The 23,170-nt window shown below is 38.8% G+C and overlaps 1 long non-coding RNA gene across 2 annotated transcripts in view; it reads left to right on the forward strand.

Moving 5' to 3' along the window:
* LOC104144199 (uncharacterized) overlaps nt 1-23,170 on the forward strand; it is a 71,609-nt gene that overhangs the window by 39,038 nt on the left and 9,401 nt on the right. For both annotated transcript variants that reach the window (XR_011134769.1, XR_694074.2), the window contains one exon: nt 3,154-3,275. This is a non-coding gene — a long non-coding RNA (uncharacterized lncRNA). The remainder of the gene's footprint in view (nt 1-3,153; nt 3,276-23,170) is intronic.

Raw genomic sequence — 23,170 nt, forward strand, 5'->3', positions numbered from 1 at the left:
TCACTGATTTTTAGTAGACTGTCACATAATAAGTGTAGGGTCCACAAGGGCAAAAGGGAGATATTAGAGGATGTAGGAATCAATAGCTGAAGCACTGAAAATAGAGTGCCAAGGAGTTATTTTTAGCTCTTCAGGTTTTTTTTTTCTTTTTAGCAGGGGAAATTAATTGGGAATTAGATCAGGCACTGCTAGGTTAACTGAACATTACTATTTTCCCATAATTATTATATTTTCTTTAGCAACTGCCCCCACCACCCAAAAAAAAGAAAGAGTAATTTGTACAATCCAAGGCTATGCTCTGCCTCTGTGATGAAATTTTTTCTTTTTTTCTCTTATATTTGAGATTTAATTAGGGTGCCCTCCCACCAGTTACTGTTTTCTCTCTTCAGAAAGTGTCATAAGCAATACTTTACAGATCTAGTTCTCATTCATATTAAAGCGACTTTGGAACATTCAGACAACTTTTGCAATTAATGCAATTTGGAGCCTACTTCTTTTTCTTGTTAGCAGCAAATTGTGGGCAATGTTGAAAAGATGGCATGGGCAGTATCCAATTTATGGAGCTCCATTTAGAGGACCCTTGATCAATTCTGTTGATACTCATTTAAACATAAATAACTTCCAATGTCGTCATCATCACAACATGTTCATGTTTTCTCATTGTAACTATTTTAACCCAAAAAGTTGAAAGATAAGGTTAGACCTTTAGATATGCTTAATAATGTGTACAAGATCTCAACATTTACTGAGCTACGTATTTTAGTATGTGTATAAAATGTTTGCAGGATTAGCACTGAAAATATATGCAAGAGCTATGTAAATATGTATACATATGTATGTAAATGCATGTGAATACATATGAATATCCTTTACATGAGAGTCACATGTAAATACCTCTGAATTTTCAGTATTTTTAATTCTTCTCAGGCCAGAAATTCTCTCATAATTTACATTTAAAATAACAGTGATATTACTTTTGAGATAGTCTTCAATATTAATATATGTAGGATATGAATGTTCCTTATCTACAGAGGGCTGTTAGCTTGGGAACAAGTTTTCTTTCTTCTGTGAATTTTTGTTCTGAGTATTTTTTTATGTCAAAGAACTTATGGGGACAAAACCCTTCAGAATAATAGCAACGTTTCTGGGGCCGTGACGGTGGAGGGATACAAGAGAAAAGAAACAGTGCTCCTAGAAGGAGAAAATGTTTTTTTACCAGATTACTGACATAGCTGGAAAGGGACTTTTGGGTCTGTCATCAGATCTTTGAAGCTTTTTCTTTGTGGCTGTTATTGAGCCACTTAATATAAATATGTAACAGAGTTAATTGTAAGTGCCAGCAAGGATACTCATATTTAGGATACCAAACAATAATTTAGTTTAGGTCACTTTATTTAACTTTGTTCATACCATTTTGATACTTCAAGGCTGGAGGATGCTCCCTCTGCTTTCTCGTTTTCAAGATTTCCTTTCTACATTGCCTAAGCAGTGTGAAATGACTCATTTCCACATTAGGAAAGAAAAGCAACAGCACTGGTTTGGCATATGCATAAAAGTTAACTTATTCAAGCTCTGGTAGAAACTGTCATAAGACATCCACCTTAGTCATCTCTGAAATGTTTTTCAAACCCATTCTCTTAAACTCTGTGCTACATCATTAACAAGCAAGCCAGCTTCAAACGTATGAAATGTCACTCTCAGTCCTGCTCAGAGTCTTTTGTAGCACATAGGACATGCTCACTGTAACAGATCCTACACTCATAAACACAAAATGATGCTTGCATTGCAAGGAACATAAATTTGCTGTTACCTTGGTCCCATATACACTTATCTAGTGACTGCTGAAGCCTGTAAGGAAGCTGTGAATTGACTGCCCTCTTTGTTTTTAAGCGTGACTCCCCACATCACACCGGAGAATATTTTCTTTGTAATGGAAAGTCTTTCAAAATAAACTCTTCCTACACTTTACAGGCTACATTAGACTACTTACCTCTAAAAGTATTCCATTTAGTGTGAAATCCAAATAAATCTTTAAAAAAGTCAACAGTAAGAATGTGATTCAAGAAAAATTAAGTGGTGAAGACTTGGGAAGACACGTGAAGATACTGGAACGAGTCCTACTAAGAGAAAAATTGTTCATGCATTAGCAACTTGACGTATCAATTTTTTTTCTAAAATTCAAAACGTGGCACTTTAGGATTGTCCCCAAGGATGCGTGTAATTCTGTCATCAGTTTTTAAAACTAATAATTTCCACCCACTCTGGCAAAAAAAATCAGCTTTTTTTGTATTGCCAGTAATAACTCTGTATCAAAGTTCTCCAAAATCCATCTCAAACAAGATCATCGTATCCTATGAGCCATGAGAAGTTGATATGGAAAGAAAGGGAGATAGGAGAGGTTATTTTATATTTGGATTGGTTTGGGATTTTTTATTAAAGAGGTTCACTTATTTCCTGGTATATCAAAGATGAGATCAGGCTCACAGAAAGAAGAGAGAGCTTTATAAGCAGAAATTTTTACTTTAGGTTTCAATACTTCCATTTCATTTTAATCTAAAATTTACCTTACGTTAGGCAAGGGGCAGGAAAAAAAATTAGTTTTTATACTGACAAAGCTTTTGTTGCATGCTGTAGATTAGTAAAGATTGTAGTAATAGTAAAATCACACAGGCGCCAGTAGCAGGACACATCATTCACTGTGCATCTCTGCCTTTTTTGCTTCTGAGGGTATCTATTGTATATAAAATAAATCATTTGAATAGCCTTTCAGCAATTTAAATTCATTTACATTTTAAACATCTTTTAAATGTATGGTTATAACAAGTTAATCTTTTTGTATACTATTTTACATCTTCTGTTTAGTATTCTGGGATGTTAATTATCATATCTCAGAAATATTGCTTGGGATTTTTTTTAGATGACCAAGTTTTACATATTCAATTAAAATATCTAAGCTTTCAGGGTTGCTGCTTAAATTTTTCAGTTTAATAGTCAGGGGACTGCTATCAGAGCGTCTATTGCGTAATGAATTCACCCACTAGAGGCAAGAAAGATTAGAATAGGAAAAAACAAAGTTAGTGGGTTAGGACCACTAGCATTGAGTATGCCATGTTTAAGAGACATTATAAGTAATTCTCTTTCCTCTCCCTCAAGGAGCTCTGTGGAGGTGCTTCTCTGAAAGACACGGCACCTGCTGTCATCACAGTGTATTCCTGCCTTCAAATAAGATTGCTTTCCAGAAGGAAAATCAAGCCATGTGCATTAAGCAGCTAAATGTAAGTACAAACTAGCAATCTTTGCTCTGCATGCATTTCCTGAGCACCAGATGATCTAAGATGATTTCTGCTGTATTTGCATGGCGTGGGTATGCAAACCTGTTTTTGCCATCAAAAATTTATGCAAGAAGGAAAACTTCAAGTTCTTACAAGGATTGTACGGTTCATAAAAATGTGTAAGCAGTGCTGTAAAACTTGGAGGTGAAGCCTCCAGGTAGTACTGGTAGTGCTACCTCCAAGGTAGTAGGAGACATATCAAAATGGTGTGAAGGTATTTTGGACACTTATCATGCCATCCTCCATCAGATGATGTGGTCACAGCCATGCTCTCTCGCAGCCCTGACAGCTGGGCATAATGACTGTACAAATCAGTAATGGGGGCCAGTACTGCCAGTGCTATTGTTCAGCTCTTGTGCTGGTACAAACCGTATGTATAGTGATGGAATTGCTTGATGCGTGTGTAGGGAAAGTGGCTTTGAGGAAGGGTGCGTGAAGCAGGGATCCACGTGTATAGTATCATAAAAACTGGTTTACTCTCTACTGTAGGCAATTAGAAGTATTTGTTCTTGTTTTGGGGGGTGTAGAGAGCCTATATGACAGCTTTTCAGTTGTCACACTTACTGCTCTGTTAGGTTGCCCCTGAAAGCTGTCCCAGTAACGATGGCCTAGGCTGCATCCATGTTGCAGGTCTTGGGATGTCAAAAATGTCCATGTTTGCACATAAGGTGGAGTGCCTTTTAGCCTGTTTTTTAATCTCACAAGGATTGGTAAAGCCTCCTGGCAAAGCCCCGTTAGCGTTCACCCAGACCGTGTTTAGTTTCCACGGGGCAGATCTGCAGAGTGAGACCATCTGCCCCAACAAGCTTCTAGGCTACGTAATGTGATGTGAGTTGTGAACCAACTCACAGTTGGCTGAGACAGCTTAAAGAGCAGCCTGAAGATAGGGTGCTCCCAAAGTCTCATTCCTAGCATAACAGCCTGGGGTGCCTCTGGGCAGCCTAAAGTTTTTCCAAAAGATGGATAATTCAGGACAGGGTTTTGGCACCAGGGCCACTAACAGGCAGCACTGTAACAGGGCAGTGCAGACATGGGCAGAGTCAGTACGAGTGGTGAAACTGCTATACTAATAGTCCTGCCTCAGATTAATTCTGTATTTTCATTTCCCAACTTCTAATATGCAATGGAGAGAGAAAAAAATGCAGTCATGTTCAAATGTCAGCACAGCAATATGTTGGTGACCAACCATGGTGCATGACTAAATGTCATGCTTCCCTGAATCGCAAATCAGTTACAGAGCTATCAGGCCACTAGTTTAATTCTCCTACTAAATTGGCAGTCGTTTGACCCAAGAAGTTGCCATTTAGCATGTGAATTACAAGATTTCATCAATTTTTGCATTTATCCAAAACAATCAAATGAGCCAAAAAAGTTATCACTTTCAAATTGAGAGTTTTATTGCACTCATTATATCTGAAACTTTTTCTTTGTAGGTCTCACACCTGCAGATGCATCTATATATGTAGAAAATCGCATTCCAATTTTCAACTTTTGAGTAGGTTTAAAGCAGCTCGTTTCCCTTTTAAAAAATTGTAGAACAGTTTATGAAGAAAATCATCTTACCACTATGGCAAACTCAAAGGTCTAAAGAGTTTCTGACCAGCAGTGTGGTAACTGTACAAAATTTAGTAGGTTGTGCAGAAGTTCTTAGTTTACATTTTGTTTTCATTTGTATGACCACCGAATTGATTACGTTTAGCACCTAAATCAGACTCATAAAGTCACAGGGTTTGTGAAGCTCTCCCCGTTATCTTCTCTTCCAAGTGGCAAGATCAGCAGTTTGTTCTTAAATGCCTCTAATGATGGAGACTCCACAAGCTCACCAGGCATTTAACTTTGCTATTTCCCTATTCTTACCATTGGAAAATGTTGAGAATGACTAGCCTGAATTGCCCTTGCCACCGTTTACTCTTGTTCTGTCTCCTATAATCATGGAGAATACTTGTGCTGCTTTTTTTTTTTTATGACACCTTTTACCTATGCAAAAATAAAATAAATGGTCTGATTTTGAAGATGTTACAAAAAAATCCACTCTTCTGCTTGAATACAGAAGAGTCTGCAAGTGCTGTTGCTGTTCACCTCAAGCCACCTTTTTGATGGTCTAATTAGAACTCTACTTTTGGACTTTAACACTGAAAATGTTCATCGAAAACCCCTCATCTTTACAGCTATGAACCTACTAACAAAAAACCTGAAGGCTCCAAAACATTCCTTATTACCTCCTATCTTTGTCACCAGCACCCATCCCTTCCAAGCTGTGCCCCTAAAAGCATCCTGACACAAGTTTATCTAAAAAGCCTACAAAAATAAAAAAATAAACTCATCCCCGAAGAAAGCAAATTAATAAAAGGGAAAGGTGTCAAAGTCTTCAAGAGATTTATTTAGGACTTTGCTAGTAACATAAGAACCTGAGAACGGCCAAAAGTAGCACAAGTCAGGCCCATGACAGATTGTTGAGGTCTATAGTGCAAAACAATATATTTGTTTATTCTCATTTGCTCAGTGCAAAATAGCAAGCACCAGGAAAGGAGCTACTGCACTTTAGGTCAATGGAAAAACAATCAGCAAGTGACTGCAGTCCCAGCCTCCCCATAGCCTTTGCTCTTTCAATATAGATGCAATTCCTCATGGGTCTGTTTGTCCCAACACTTGTTGTCCCAACAAATGATTATTTTAGTTAAGTGAATCTCCCTTCTGAAAGCTCTGATTGCTCATGCATTTGCCACCCTCCAAGTAAGCTCCTATCTGCTTTGGGATCTTTTTAAATCAAAGGTGACTAACACAATGAGTAGGGAAGGTTATATCTTTATCTTATTTTTGTATCCTGGCAGGCCTGTATGAATATTCAGACTCCCCAGGGTATCTGAAGTGAAGTTACAGCAAGAAAAAGAATATCTACAGCATTTCAGTGGCAATATCCAGGACATCAGCTTTAAACAAGATTGAGTTGGATATTCCAGTAGTAAAAAACACCCCAGATATATGTTAGATGAGTGGCCACTACAAGAAGTGGCATATAGGGTGATAATCTCTATGACACTCGCCCTGGGTGCGTATTATCACCAGTGCATTTCTGATAGTGGTGTGTAATATCTTGAAAGTCATTTGGTGCTCCAAATTCAATTAGAGAGGTATTTTACAACAGATTACATTTTTGTAGGCTGGAGTGTTGTAAACTTTTATTCCACCATAAAACATTTTAAAATAAAGTAAACAGGTCTCAAAAGGCTCAAAGAGAGTTGCCTCCTGCATGTACATTTAATTATATACAGTATAATACATATTAAAATACAGGATATATAAGGGAAGGCCACCTACCTGCAACAATTACATGTAGAATAAAAGCGGATTAATACTGCTCAATTTTCATGTCAATGACTTCGTATAAATTCATGGAAAACTGCCACAGCAAGTAGTCATTACTGCTACTACAGTGTAACATTAAACAGTGGTCAAGGAAAAGAAGCTTTTGACATGGAAATAGTCTGCTTAATACAGGCCTTCATTGACAGGGTTTCATTCAGCTGCCTGTTCTCTACTATACAGAATAGGATGATATAATGAAATATAACAGAATTGGCTATTATTTGTTAGTAGGTGCATGAGTACCAAAAAAAAATTGAAATTAATAGCAGAGCAAGTCAAATAATATACCTTCCTTTTAGCACCTCTAATGGTTTGTCATGCTGAACTGATGGTTGTTTGTGTTCTCCTCAGATTTTAGATTAAGATGTTTAGAAGGAGATATAGGAATATATATATATATATATGTATATATATATATAATATATAGGAACTAACTCCGAATTTGTGGGCTGCAATGTACCTGCTAAGTTTGCATACATGGATGAAAGACTATTAGCCACACTATACTTCCCAGGCCAAGACTGCAAGGAGGCTATTTCAGCAGACCAAGGACACAAATCACTGACCATCATAAAAAAACTGGCAAAACCAGCCTTTCAGTCAGCCTATCAATTCTGACTGATTAAAGAAAAATCCTTGTTCCTGGGAACATGCTCAATCCTAAGTATGCAGGCAAACTGTTCAGTTGATAAGGCCAAGCTGTGCAAGTGTACTTCTTTAATGAACTGAATGACCCTAGAAAACAACGGTGGAATTTCTTGCTTATTTGTCAGAAGAATTTGTTGGATTCAACATAAAATAGATGCTTCCAGTTTTCAGTGGATGGTTCAGATTTTGAGCATCTGCATTTGACAAGTGTAGACCAAGCAGATCTCATCTTACTATACGTGGATGTAGGGAGGTTGGAGGGAGTGTCTCAAGAGTAAGGGATTGTCCCGGGCTGCTCCTTCTTGGAATCAGCTTTGACCTTTCCTGGAAGGCCAGGGTGAGCCCAAGTCTGGGTGCAGAGGTGCATCTCTTGCTCTTGGTTTCAGGCTGCAGAAGACACCTCCACCCTGGCAACAGGCAGGCACTTTGCATCCTAAGAACATTACCTATCATAGCTGCAGTGCCTCAATTTTTCATTCAATAACCCTGTCCTCTCAGTGATTTTAGTTTTCAGAGGTCTAATTCAAGGGCTGGCATGTTTACAGCCAAAGTGAAGTTCACGATCCCCAAATATAGACACTCAGTTGATGCCACTTCTTCCTGGAAATAGTAGCTTCACTTAACACAATATAATTGCACATTATGAAATTACAGCTATGCATGTAGTAGAGTAATGCTAGCGCTATTTACTGGTAGCATGACAGTAATTCTTCCAGCTATCTGTTGTGTTAATGGCTGTAGGTCACAGTGGTATGGGTACTGAGGGCTCTTTCATAGGCCTGCTTTGTCCAGCAACAGCACCCAGTTGTTCAGGGTTTTGCAGAACAAAATTTGCAGTGGGAATTTCTTTCACACCCAATTCTCTTCTTCACTCTCTCTTGCCTGTTACGTTTCTGTTTTTGTAATATGATGTCTAGAAGTCATTGGAAAACAGCAAAGAGGGTGCAACTGCCATCTCTTAAGGGTTTTTTTTTTTTTTGACATTTCAGACATTTTTTCATTCATTCATTCCTCTATTACATTGAACACATTTTTCAGATGGTACTGGGGTCCCAGCAGGCAAACCACATTTTTATACATTTTTGCCCCTTTTGTGACATATGTGAATGCAAGCTCTGCAAAGGCCAACACTGATCTTAAAAAGAATTTGTAGTTTCTTAAGCTAAAACTCCTTTCAAAAGTGAAAATAAAAAGGGTCTGAATAAAGAATATCTTATCTGCATTTATCAAGATGCCAATGTCAATTTGAACTGGAGAGCTCAAGGTCTTAATCAAAAATCACTGTTAAGTCATCAGGTAGAATCACTTTGTTTGTAATGGAGCAGGATTATATTTTAACTCACTTGCAGAAGCGATCCTCATTGCATTCTGGTCTGCAAGTTAGGAGCCAGCTTTTCCACAAACTGAGAAGATGATGCTTTCCTTTATTTCTGGTAATGTTTCAGCACTCTACCAGTTGTTTAATGCAGATAGTTTTGTCCACAGTATCTACAGCAAGAAAAGAGCAAACTTCCCCAAAGAACAAACCTCCTTCACTAAGCCTCTTCCTCTGCAATATGTCCCTTGCAATGTGCAATAAGCCCCTCAGACTGCCTTTTCTCCAAGATGCAGATATATATGTATGTATGTATATAAGAATGGCTTTTCATAAAGGTATAGCTTTCTAGTCAAGTATGGTTGAAATTGGTGAGGAAGAAGAGTCTAACATGTATGGCCCAAATCTGTCTCCTTAAGAGTGATGAGGGTATCAAGAACAACCCACCAGGGAAGTGTTTCTCTTTCCTCAGCTTTGTTTTGCATCAGGAGGGTTAAATCCAAGGTGTGCTCTTAAGATAGTGTAGTGTCATTTGTCCGATCCTCCTAAGAGCCATCGTATTTAGGAGAGCAGTGGAACAGCTCCAGGACAGATGCTGGCCCAGAGTCACCCAGGTGATTTGTTTTGTACTTACATGGTAGATTAATAAGGAGCACAGTCTTCAGTGTATGCCTGATTCGTGACCTAAACAAACAACCACAGTAATGCCTAAAGCAGTATTTTTCTTCTAGTTCCTTCCTTTGACCCCTTTTCTTTTGTCATGTAGTACAAATAGCAGCTCTTATAACTTTATGCCATTGCCTGGAAACAATTTAGGCTTAAACTATAAATTACTGATGATGTTCTCAGTACCTGTTTTGTTCTCAAGAACGCTTGAACGTGTGCTGGCTCTGGTGTGCCATCATCGCAAAATATAAATATAGGTATTTACGACAAAGATTTTTTCTAACCCTTCTCTGAATTTATGCTATTTTCCAGCAACAAACATAATTTAATTCTGGGAAAGGAATATATTGAGCGACATAATAAAGTGCAAGAATGACAGAATTTGTATCTCATACAGACTGAAACAAATGTGAGGTTAACAAATGAATGAATTAATGGAAATGGAATATGACTACATTGGTTCCCCTATGTGTTTTATTTCCCTAGGGTTGAATTTGCATTCAAACTATGTTAGCTGTCTTCCTGAAAAGATTACAACGAGGAGGACAAATAACTAATTTAATAGAAATAAATCACACTGTGAGGTATGTCTTTAAAGATCTAGCTCTGACAAATAAAGCTGCTACAATAGGCTCTCAACTTAATTCTTAATATACAGTAAGAAGACCATATTGGAATCAAGTATTTGACTCAATTTTATTGAAGTGAGAAAATATAAAAAACACTTTCATGAAGACTCTTCTGAAATAAAAAGCCAACAGGATAACAAAAGAAAGCTTATCATGTTTTGCAATGAAAGGAAGAAATGGCAACTGTTTCATCATGTGGACCATGGGATATAAGTATGTGCAACATTACTGATACTGCTATCTAATGCCCTGTATGCCTGCTTTTGACTAAATCTTACAACTGAATGTTACATGCAAAAGCTGAGCTCTTTTTTGACTTAAAGGAAGTCTAAACTAATGGCGAATCTGACTCAGATCTGATTTTGTATTTTTTTCCATTGCTTTGGTAGATATATTTAAGACTAGACAAACACGATATCTTTGTTAAGAAAACTAACCGAAAATGCAGACCAGATCAACTATTTCTGTGTAAATATTTGAAACGACAGAATATGTTCAGAAATGTCATTCAGGGCTGGCAAACAGGGTACTGCCTTAGGATTAATGCAAGAGAGACCTGAGAAGGAACATGCTGCCCTCTAACCTTCCAAATAAGTGGGGTCGTTCCACTTATAAGATACCCCTTGCCTAGCTGTGCGCATATGAAGACCCAAGTTCACAAAATGCAGATGTTTTTCATAAGCCCGATGAGTCCTATAGTTCCGGGTCACGAAGCAGCCCCCCGAAATAATGTGCTGGCCCAGCTGAGGGTATCACGCACTGGATTTGGGGACAAGCAGTAGGTTTGTTTGTATGGGACTACCTCCAACTTCAGTGCAACCGAGCCTGCCATATTGTGAAACTACGGCCTCATTCAGCGCAACTGATTTATCTCATCATAGCTAGCTGTGATGAAAGCTCAGAAAAAGGAAGAACATCAGCTCTTCTTACCTTTTCATTTTCTTTCATTATTTGCCCTTTATCACTGCAACCTTACCTTTACCAATTGAAAGGAGATCACATGTATTTCCTGATATACCTCTTGAATACTACTCAGCTGGTTGGTTTTCACCAGTGCCCGTCAGCAAGGAGTTAATAGCAACTCACAATCACAGAGCCACAAAGTGGGGTGACTTGCAGCATACTCCTTAAAAAATTAAAATTACAATGCTTTTTTTTCCCGCAAGGATAATAACCCTTAATATCAAAGACTGCATAAACTACATGAAAATCCTCCCTTCCTTTAGCACATATCTGAAATGTGACACTTGCAGTTGTCCAGAAATATGGATTATGAAAGTCTCAAAAATGCAGAAATTTGACTGTAAAACATGAACAGCATGGACCATTTAGCGTCCTGTAGCACATTGCACAGGTATTTCTTCAGAAACATAAAATCCTACAAAAGTCTCAACAAGAAATTGATTTGTGAAGATTTTGGCTGCTGGGAGAAGGCATGCTTAGAAACCTTAGATAAAGCTCACCATGTAGGACAAGTGGATCATACTGTGTGCAATGTGTCTGTGGGCAAATTGGCCTTCATAATGCCAATGCACTGTTCTGAAAACATAATTGGGACTTGAGGAATGCAATAAGCCTTGCACAGTTGCTCTGTGCAGGGACTGATTTCCCTCTTTCTGTTTGATCATAAGAGCATAGTGAATAACTATTTTGCAGCTTAATAAGAATCTCCCAGTATTTCTGACAGAGCAAGATGCTCTTTTCTTTTTAATGTAAGGCGGCATAAAGAAATGGCTTAGAAAACAGACAAGCTAGCCTGCTTGAAATCAGCATTCATTGTTCTTGCTGCAGCAACAGCTCACAAGCAAGCAAAACTGTAATGACTGTGCACCTTCTCACCGATCTCTCAAACATAGTAGAGACCATGAGACTTAACAATAAATTCCCTTAAAAAGGGGGGTGTTTCTGTTTTTTCACCTTAGGAATCACAGCTGAACAAAAGGCACTGGAATATGTCTCAACGTGCTAACTGAATTTAACATAGACCAGGAGAATGGCAAAGTATCACGAGGGAATCTTCACTCTTTGACTTTCATCAGTGGATTATTTTTTGTTTATTCTCCATCTTCCACTACTCAGTATATTGTCAGGTCTTACTATTTTTTTAGGATCTAGTGAAAACGATAAATTATTCTAGTAAGAAGGTTATTTGGCTGTTCCTTCTCTCTGTACTTTAATTCATTCAAAAAATGATGGTATGGGAAAAGGAGACGGGGGAAATACCCTCCTGGCTTAACTAGTGTCCAGAAGGTAATTTTCTGTCAGCTTTAAGAAACATACTTGGGGCGGGGGCAGGGGGGGAGGCTTCAAGGGAAAAAAAAAAATCTCTTGTACATGTGAGCAGAAATTACCAATGCCCAGAACAGTCCATTGAAACATATGACTGTTGCAGGGAAAATCTCCTCAGTTCATGCTGTTTAAATCAAATCACAGTCAAGGAGGTTTATTGATTTATTAATAACACATAAATAACTGTCAGTCCGTGACCTATACCCTCAGGATCAATATCAGCAAAAGGGCAGATAAATCACAATAGTAGGCACTTACACAATGTTAATATACACATTGCTCAACACCCTTCTGTGCCGGCACCTTGCTCTCTCGCCCCTGCACAGCCTTGCGTGCTTCTTTACTACTTCTTTCCAGCTGGCTCCTTCTTCATTTCAAAAGTCTTTTAGTAATTCCCCGGTTGCTGATGGGCATGTTCCTCCTAATCCAGCTGATGGGCATGTTCCTCTCTTACCTCCACCAATTTTGGGCAAAGGGCCTCTCTGACACCTTTGGGTCATGGTTTGCACTCAGATTTCTGCCTTTCAGCTGTTGCCATCCAGGCCGTCTGACCATGAGGAGGGCTGTGCAGACCCCCAACACTCACCCCTCAGCCATTAGCTGGATTACACCAGTGTTTCAACATCTTCACAGTCAACTTATGCTCATTTCATATATATGTTCACTTCTTCGCTATAACTTCTGTATAGAGCACAGTGTCATCAGGATAATCAATATCATGCACAATACAACAGCTACCACAATCCATGCCTGTGGGTTTAACGATACTTGTCAAATCTCTGTTAAATCCAAATCCCGTTCCGTTCCCTGGCCAAAATGCAACTGAGTGATCTTATGTCCAATTCGAACAGTCTTTTGTCCCTGGCAGTCCATTTTGATTAAAGTTGCATTTATCTGGATGGCTCTTGTAACACTGTCCTTGAGAACTTTCTGTAAGATTGAATCATCCATCTTATGAACTCTTGCTGTACAACCAGCCGTGTGGCCAAGAGGAGGGACTGTGCAGGCACCCCATAATGCAATGCTAAAAGATCTGATAAGATAAATGGTGATACAATGCTTTTTTGCCTTGAACATGCTGCGTTTTGGAAAGTGGACTGCTTTGACGTGAAATGCTTTCAAAAGCCCATGAAACCTTTATACGGCCGAAGAGATCATAGCAAGGAGTGTAGTTTGTGCATGGGATTAAGAAATGGGGAGGCCACAGTCACAGCACAGTGGACTTCATGAAGGATCCAGTATGAAGCCATCTCATCCATGAGATACGCAGCCCTCGGCACGTGCAATGTTCAGCCCCACTCTGCAGTGTTCATTTACTTGATTCAGTGCCTGGCAATGGGCCTCTCCTGCAATTCCCAAGGGGACCCCTTGAAACTGTGCAGCCCCTTTTAAGAATGGATTGCCTGTATTTGCAAACAGTTTGAACAACAAAAACAACAACCACCAAAAAGATTAGCCCAAATTACTGCTTTTGCAAGGGCTGCATTTCAAGGGTTTTTAAATGGAGAGTGGGTGCTGCAGCTCACCCCCTGCAGGCACAGAGCTGCTGGCTGCAGGACAGGTTTTGAGTTCTGCAAAGAGTGACATGATCTGCCTTGCATGCTCTTCTAGCAAGGCAGGGCTTTTCAACCAGTTTTCTTCCAGTTGCTGGATGCAATGTTGTAATAGGAACTTTCAGAGAAAAAATGATGGAATAGTGGCTTTTAGGAAAATAGGAATTTCCTGAGCGAAGAATGGCCCCTCTGTCCCTGGTCTTATGGGGAAAGGGCATCTTTCCAGCATGGTGCTACAGAAGAGCCACTCTCCAGCTGTTACCAAGGCATATGGGACACCAAATAAAGTCAACTTCAAAGAATATGGTTGTTGGTTTCAAAAAAGGAGAAATGGCAAGGTTCAGGGAGAAGCCTAGCACCATTTAGCACATCACAGTCTAGCTTAGCTCAGCAACGAAAGTCACCTCAGATTGCCATTTATGCGTATGAAAGGCTTTCTGAAATAGGCAAACCATTTAGGATGAGACTCGTGTAACTATCTCAAAGGCCTGGTTGTACAACTTTGTTTAATTTGTTCGAGAATGCATGTGCTGTGCATTGGGATGAGTAGTAATCCTGAGAGTTACAATTTATGCTTTAAATATATAACCTGACATAAAGGCAGCTACAAACATCTTGATCATTTACATTTTAGTGACAAAAATATGAGTTAAATAGGAGCTGTAATAAAAGGAAATGAGTGCATGACACAAATAATTACTTTTACAATTAGATTTTGAATTTTTGATTATGTGAGTAACTTTAAAATAGTGCAAGTTTAAAATGACTTTAGTGGGGAGGAAAATGTAAGACATCTTTACGTAGTTTATTTATTAAAAGTTATTTTAGCGCAAGTCATTCCATTTTGTTAGAAAAGAGTCAAAACATCTCGTCTAGCTACATTTCTCCCTAAGTACTGTATTTTGGTTAAAATATTTGGACTGTGCTTTTTTGTTTTGCAAAATTGCAGAATAACAGTTGCGATTTTTAAGATTCACAAATTTACATTCATTTATAATTTTCATAAATTTCAGATTTCATTCTAAGAAAAATTAACTGTCCTGCTATAAATATTAGTGTAAGCAAATGGAGAATCTCACCAAACACACATTATAAATAGAGATGTCAATTTTCTGTGATTTCTGACTATAATTCTCTTAAAATTGTTTGTTCAGTTTTACTATCAGACATCAGAGGTTCACTAAAAATCACTGAATATATTAGAAAAGCTGATTGGTCACTTTTTCCTCACCTCATCTATAATATTCTATCAATCAGGCAAGAAAACCAATACAGTTGCACTTCTGCCTCATGGAAGTGGTCATAGCATTATGAGCTACATATTTTCAAAAGCACTAGTAATTAATACCATTTACTGATAGTTCATTCTGACTCTTTTCAAAGTGTCATACAATGTTATGCTTTTTTTTTTAAGCTGACAAAACAAAGCATTTTCCAGCAGCTACGTCTCCCTTATCAATATACAGATTCACTCCAGTTTAGACATTTAAAGGTCCTATCATGATTCACAGTGCTAATGTCCAAAGTAATCTAGATTCAAATGCATTCTTCCTTAAAATATCAAAGATAATAATAGTGCTTCAGCATATGTGGGCATTAAAATGAGAAGATGAAAATGGTAAAAGAGACTCCTCAGCGAAGCATTTAACGAGGCCAATGACGATATATATGCCAAGGGCCAAGGAGCTTACTGACTTGGGCCCTAAACTGCTGACCCCTCTCCCTCGCTTAGATCATGCTATAGCTATTGGAATATGTAGTCTCAGTCACTGCTGTCCTAGTAACATTTAAGGTGAATTACGGTGTGTTAATGTCAAAGTATCATTGGGCAAGTCTGACTCCTGTGACTACATCTCAGCAAGCAAACTCATCCTACTGTTGACTGTTTTATTTGTTATACACAAGAGCCATAGAGGTGTATGTATCGTATCTTCCCAGTATAAACATTTTAATCGAGATACCGAACACAGTTTTGCTTTCTCTACGCTCACTGGGAACACTGTCCTAAGTGGGATTGGTAGGAACAAACCCCTAGGCTAGCTCAAACGTTCAGCATTTCAGATGTGCCTGTGTGTCTCAGTTCCCATGGTAGAGTGAAAGGTGAAGGGTGCTTACAGGCAGTGCACGTGAAGCCTGGCGTGTGATAAAGTAAAAAAGGATTCTGGGTGAAACAGCAACTGTTTTTTCCCTCTCTCTTTCCTCTTTCTTTTAGGTAAAGCTAGATTCAGATAGCGGATATCTGATAGGTAGTCCGTGGGGAATCAGAGAACTCTTTCTCTATATTTATCTTTGTAATCACTAATTTTTATTAAAGTATCATTTATTTCTTATAAAATAGCCAGAGACACTGAGTGCTCTTTGGAATTGAGACTTGTAGCTTTAATTAAGAGAAAAACTGCACATAGGACCTTGGTCCTGCTCACATTAACGTTCGTATATGCACTTAATTCTCCTCACCTGAGTGCAATTAAGAACTTGCATACAGGTTTGCAGAACTGGGGCCAAAATAATTATAGTTTACACAGGAGCGTGACAGGGAAGTATTTCATTACCACAGTTATTCCGTTAGTGAGGTATGGGATGGCCGATTTCTCAGTTAGAATAAAACAGCATATTTGTTGCTCATCAGAGCAACAAGAGGAAGATACAATGTGTATGAAAGAGGACAATATGCAATGTGTAACAGCACAGGAATAGGTAATACTTAACAGCTACATAATTCATGGTTATTTTTATTCCACTAATGTTTACTGCAAATGCCAGAGAGAGAGTCTTCCCTTTTACTAAAAGAGATACTTGGGTTACATTTTTACATTAGGTGGCACTAATTCCCTATTAACTGATATTAATGTAATATGCAAGAACACTGCAATTTCACAGAGTTAATGTATAACTTCAGTGCTGTTACACTTCACAAAGCACATAGTGCAGTACTAAATGCAGGCTTGTCTATACCGTATACATGTCATAATAACCTTCAGGTGTTCTTTAACACCATGGTGAATCACGTTTTGAAACCACAGCCAATTTCAGAATCCTGGATTGTTCTCCGCTATGCAGTACATATCTCTGTTAATGCTGTCACAAGAAATTAGTGTTAAATCATGTAATTAACCATTATTTGATGGTATAGATAGGAGAAAACAACTGCAATAAGTCCAAGTGTTTGCATTCAGTCACAAAGTATCTTTTTATCACATACCAAAAGACTTTCCTTCCAAATAAAAGATGCAAAACAGTGCGATTATGTTAGAGAGTGCTTTGGCACACCCAAACAGTAGTTCAAATGTAAATGTTTGGTTTACTTTATTATTCAGTTCACTGTTTTAGGGTCTGGTTCCTTCTTCAATGCATTGCATACCCTGTCAAGTCCAGACACAGGTTTTCGTGCTTCATTCAGTTTCAAGAGTTTTAACCCAGAGTAAACTGGCTGATTTCAGAGAAATCACTGCGGGAGAGCAGAGGGAAAATGTTTCAAAAAATGGAATAAGATATGGGGATACATGCACAATAACACTATGCAGAGGGTTGTTGTCTTGCTGTTGTTTTTGCCACCCTAGCTGGAACAGCTCCTGCATCGTGAATACCTAAAGCCGGTTGTTATTGTTGCCAACTTTGTGTCTAGAGCAGCTCAGACACATCACGTTATAGGTCCCTCACAGAGAAAAGCAAAGGAGGGCTCAGTGGTGAGGACTCTGCTGGAAGTTGTATAAAAATAGTGAAAATTCATATGTGAATTGGAGCATTGTACTTCACGCGGGGTGGACTTGAGCATGAACTGCATGCTATCTATGTAAGTATTTCTGTAGAATAACTATAATTTATTGTTTGTGTTTTGGTTTGATTTAAAAGACCCCTACTTCCATCCACTGATGTATTTAAATATGTTTTCAAAAGAAACCCAGTCATACAGAATGACACTGGTGTTGCAGACTGCTTGCAGACCTGTTTAAAATATAAATATACCCATACGTATGTGTGTGTGTGTGTGTGTGTGTGTGTGTGTGTGTGTGTGTGTGTGTATCGGTGTTTCCTTATGGAGCTCAGAACACAGGAAGGCCGGGAGTTTGAGCTTTCTAAATGCATTACTTAAGCACGTCATCTGCCAAAGGTTCAAAGAAGTCATATGGGCTAACCATTTTACAATTACATTTTCTGTTAGCTGTATTGTACAATCCATTGCTTTATGGCTTCTAACTCAGCAGCATTTTGTTACAGTGCATGGTGTTTGCTATTGATAACTGTCAGCTTAATTGCTCAGGAGAGTCAGAAGTTCTTCTCGCCAGCACTAACACTGGAAAGTAATTGACACAGTGGTGAGGGGCGCTTTTCAAAGGAAAGCATTTTAATGGATTCATGAATCAGAAGTGAGAAATCTCAAGAAGGACAGGCAGCAAATGAACAATTGGCAGAAATTAGAGACAATGGCTTTTTTGGAAGGCAAAAGTGCATCTTAGAAAAAGGGTAAAATTAATTAGAAGTTAGAAGGAGGATTATTATGGGAAGAACGTGTGGAATACTCTGTCAGCAAATTCCGTGCAGACATACTCCTGAAGAAAATCCCAAGAAAACAAGATAGATTTCCTTATTTTATTTCCACATTTAAAATATTTGCGGTTATTTTGCTGCCAGAGTAACCAGAAGAGGATTTAGTTGCTCCTGTTTCCTGAGCGAAGAGCTGTGATGCTGCATCCCCCCACCAAGCCTAGTTCCCTGCTGGGGGAAGCGGATGGACAACAAGGACATATCTTCCCCCATGCACTTCTCATCCCTGCCCCTTACTGCCCAGCCTATCGCTGTGAGTCAGTCCTTATGGGGAAGGCTGAAGCTGATATATTCAGCTGCCAAACCTTCCTTTTCAAAACATTCCCAGGCGGCAAGCAATGGAGAGCACAGACACATGCACCAGTGCTTGTCTGTTGGGCTTCCTAAAATCCGAAAAGCCAGATCAGCCTTTGTCCTCCATGTTTTTCTAGGTGGTCAGTATTTTGAGGGAGTTTGACCCTCTTTGTTTTCCACAGGATCAGTTTTCTTTTCTCTTATGATGTTAATAATTTTCTCATCACTTACCTATGCTATTTCAAAGGATGCTTATTTTGCTGACAGGTAGGCATTTGAGTGCAGATTATTATAGTAAATTATAAACTGTTTTGAGGAGAATCATGTTTACAGAGTTATAAGGTTTGTTTTGTGTTTAGAGTGATTTCTGTCCCAAATGTCTCCCAACCAGAGAGAGAACCTCTCAGTATAACTTTTGGAGGAATAGGGCAGTTGCCACCCTGGCTCCTCCCCATCCACTCCACTATTTGGATCACTACTGCAGTTCAATCCTCCAAAGAAAAGACTGCTCTTAGTTCTTAAAGACTCATTGCAAATAGTGAATTTGGAGGTTAAAGAGTGGCTGTATACAGCAAATTTTAGACATGACTCTTATTCCAATGCAGCAGTTTAGCAAATGAAAGAACTGTGGAGACAGGTAAAAATGCACGTTATAAAGATTTTGTGTGTGAGTTAATTGCAAGAACAAAAACAAGTATGTTCCATTGCTTTCCAAGAATTGTCTGGGTTGTCTGCCTCAGTTTCCTGGGAATTGGACTAGTGTGGGGTTAGCTGTAACAAACTCTGTAACCACCATAGAAGTATGAGAGAATCCCCCCGATACAGTTTTAAATATGTGGCATGGCAAACCCACAAAATTAAGATGATGCAATGTAGAGTGAGGAACACAACCAAAAATCATTGAGGAAATGCTTGGGAACTGACCATTTATAAGGCAAAGTAAACAAAATATGGTATAAATGCATCTGTCTGAAGATTATTTGGTATTGATTTTGCCTATGACAAGCCTTGGTTACTTGGTTAATGTAACAGCATATTCCTCATGTGAAACTAATAGGTGTGTGAGCAAGACCCAAGTCAATTTTGTCTTTTCTGTGCTTTAATATAATTGACAGAATTAATTTTATAGCAATACTGGAATGTCCTTAGAGCAACAAAGGAGTGTTCTGTTTCCACAGTTGTATTTTTAGTAAACTATTTATTTTCCTGGAAGCAATTTGGCTAGTCAAAAGAAAGGAAAATGTGGAGAGGCTTGGGAGGAGGCTGGGCGAAGACATTATACTCATGGCTCAATGTAAATTAGAGTTAAACCTAAGTCAAAAGCCTAGATATGAATTTTAGGCTCTCTTTAAATTCCAGACCACTGAAGAATAACTACAAATTCCTACATAAACCTTCCTAAGCTGTCCTTAGGGTGTTCCAGATCTTGATTTCAATTTTTGTAGCTTAAGACTACCTTTGCTTTGAATGCTTGGAGAACCCCATTTACTAGTGCTGAAGGTTTTTTTTTCTCAAATCAGTGACAGGCCTATATGTATACAGACCATACCTTTCTCAGTACTGGAGCTGCAGAAATTTCCTATACTTCTTAAGCCAAGTTCTCCACTGTTGGGTACCTACATGGGTAGAAGTGATTTTTGAAAGCAATGGCAGTTTTGTACAGTGCCTTTGACGTGACCAGGCCAGAATGCCAGCACCAGCTTTGCTTTCCATGTTTGAAAAAATTCTGAATGTGAGGGAAAGAATGGGGGAGGCAGCATAAGGAGTATTGCAGGGGGTGCAGGAAGAGCCTCTGAAACAATTTGAAGTTTGGGAAAATTTCCAGACTGAAGAAGAACTTAAAGGGCTTGGCCGCTTTAGCTGATCAAGAAATGTGGCGGGGATTTTTGAGAAGTAATTTCATGATCATACACGTGAAAGGAAATACGAGTTATTAAGAGCTCTGTAACTGCAAATTGTCTAAAAAAAACCAATGGCTTGAAGTGAAGCCAGACAGCTTGCACATCAACAATAATGTGCGCATGATGAAAATGCCATTCTACTGGGTCAGTCTACCAAGATTTCACTTCATCATGTCAAGACCTGATACTTCTCTAGAAGATGTACCTTTGCACGAAACCCAGCCAGTTTTTCATGAAATCAATTAGTTTTGCCTTATGGAAGAGTGACATGTTACAGCTCATGATGGATGAGAATTCAGACTAATGCTCTAATGCTTCCTTCTGTATTTAAAATCTGTGATCTAATGCATAAATTTGTGAGGACCCAAAGCCTTTGTTTTTGTTGATGGCATAGGTGTTTGGAGGTTAGCATATTTCATTAAGGAGGCTCAGATAACATGTATGAGAAGCTGTACCATAACCAGTGACACTGTCGAGAATAGCTGTGCATCACAGTCAGGAATTAGTGTATGTTGCATTTAAATACAGTGATGGGAACGGAAAGGAAAATCCATACATTCTCTAATATCCATTTACAGCAAGAATTAAAGCAAATATCTTCAGCCCCATTTGCTTTGTTTAGACTCTTGCATAAAACCTCAAAAAAAAACAAGTGAGGAGTCATGCACACAGGAGAAGGGATGTTGCTTATTAGTTTAGTCCTTTAAAATGTATTTTTTTTTAATCTTGGAAGATGCTACATCCATCCAAACATTAAATCGTAGTTATCATGGCAGTATCAGAATACTGAGTCATAAAATGGTAGGGGATGCTCTGTGTTCATTGGTGAAGGGACAAGATTTGTGCTACCTGAAGGATAAGGATCTCTGAAGGATAAGGTGCTCTGCTGATCCATGCGGATGAGTGTAGTAATAGTGATAGTAATGAAGCTGAACTATCAGCTGCTTAGAGTTATTAAGACAAACAACTACCTCAGCAGGCTAAGCGTTGCCTGCCTCATAATTGTGGGTGCACCAGTTTGAAAAGACCTGGGTGCAGTTTCTGTAACTTTCTGTAACATTTAATCTGCAATGAAAAGAAAGAGGAAATAGGATTCAAATGGGGCCTCTTTGCAGCAGTGACATTAACAAATGTTTAGAATAAAGCTTATAATGCTATAAAAAATAAAGAGAAAATGTGCTAGAATCAAGGAAAAAGCCACAATGTCCCTTTAGATTTACCTGGACTTCATTTTTGCTGTAAAATGGAAAAGCAGACTATCAGAATGATTAAGACACTAGGCCTCAGCTCACAAAACACTCTAAGATGCTTTATTCCCTGCTAGCGTGCATTTCTTCCCACCATTTCAGCAGTGTGAAAGGGCACAGAAGTGGATGATAATGTACTAGCAGAATGACATTAAGGAAAATTAGATTTTGTATAGTGGGAAAGGCAAGTATGAAATGTGGCCAGAGGTGCATTTATAGTGAGCGGCCATTTTGCACTAATGGCTAGGGTGATATTTGCCGTGTGCTCTTTTAGAGCAGAGCAAACCCCCTTGGACAGAAACACTCAGCATTTCTGTGCCCACACTTTGCTGTCAGCGTCCACATGAAGGATTGTAGAATGGCTTGTACACTATGCTTTTATACGCTGAACTGCAAATTCTTAGGTTGCTGTGTATTAACACTTGTACTGACAGGCCTTCAGAGTCCCTAGCAGAGCTGACCAAGGCACATGAATGTTTGCTATGATGACTGGCACTGGAAACCATGAGATGTAGCAAGAGACATTGTATGACCACTGGCCCACAGTCATTCAGTAGTGGCAGTCATTAACAGCATTGCTGTGGATGTAAGGTGCAATAAGAAAATTAATAGTCTACATATAATGTCCCCAACAGTAAGTGACCCCTAACCATGCAACGCAGCAGGGACATTGGGCTCACTCCTACTTGTGGTTAGTCCTTCCACTGTTCAGGGATAGAGCTTTATTTGATTCTGAACATTGGTCAATGGTATTGCCCTACTTCTTAAGTCATTCCATGGTCTCCTACAGAAATTATGCAGATAGCAACATACTGCCATGAGCAGGGCTGCATAAATGTTAAGAGGATATTCATACTCCCGTTCTAACAAAGTCTTTCCCTGCTTTGTATTTCCCTGCCAGTATTACGTTATACTAGACATTACATTACATTAAAAGCATCAGTAGAAAAGTAGGAATGTTCTTGACTCACTTCACTTGGATTAAATTTGTAGCTACACAAATGTGGGTGTAGCTACACAAATTTGGGTGTAGCTACACCCAAATTTGGTGTTGCCTCTCTATTGAAAAGAAGTTTGTATTTGAATGCTAGTCCAGATATGAAAATGCATTATACTGGCCAAGCTCTAATAGAGTGCTATTTTTAATTTTGAAAATGGTTAATTTTATATATGGCTCTTACAGGGCAACGAAGCTTGTTTCAGGTGCCAAGGCAAACATGTTATTTGCTCCTACTCTAATGTCTGTTCCTTTCTCTCCCCTTCCATATGTCATCACTTTCATCACCTTCTTTGCTTTCTCTGGCCTCTCTCCTCCTTATAATTACAAAGTGAAGGAAGTTACCAAGATAAGGGGAAGTCTTCTGGCCCCCTTACTGTTGTCAGCC

The sequence above is a fragment of the Struthio camelus genome, chromosome 1 (genome assembly GCF_040807025.1).
Source record: "Struthio camelus isolate bStrCam1 chromosome 1, bStrCam1.hap1, whole genome shotgun sequence".
Lineage (NCBI taxonomy): Eukaryota > Metazoa > Chordata > Aves > Struthioniformes > Struthionidae > Struthio > Struthio camelus.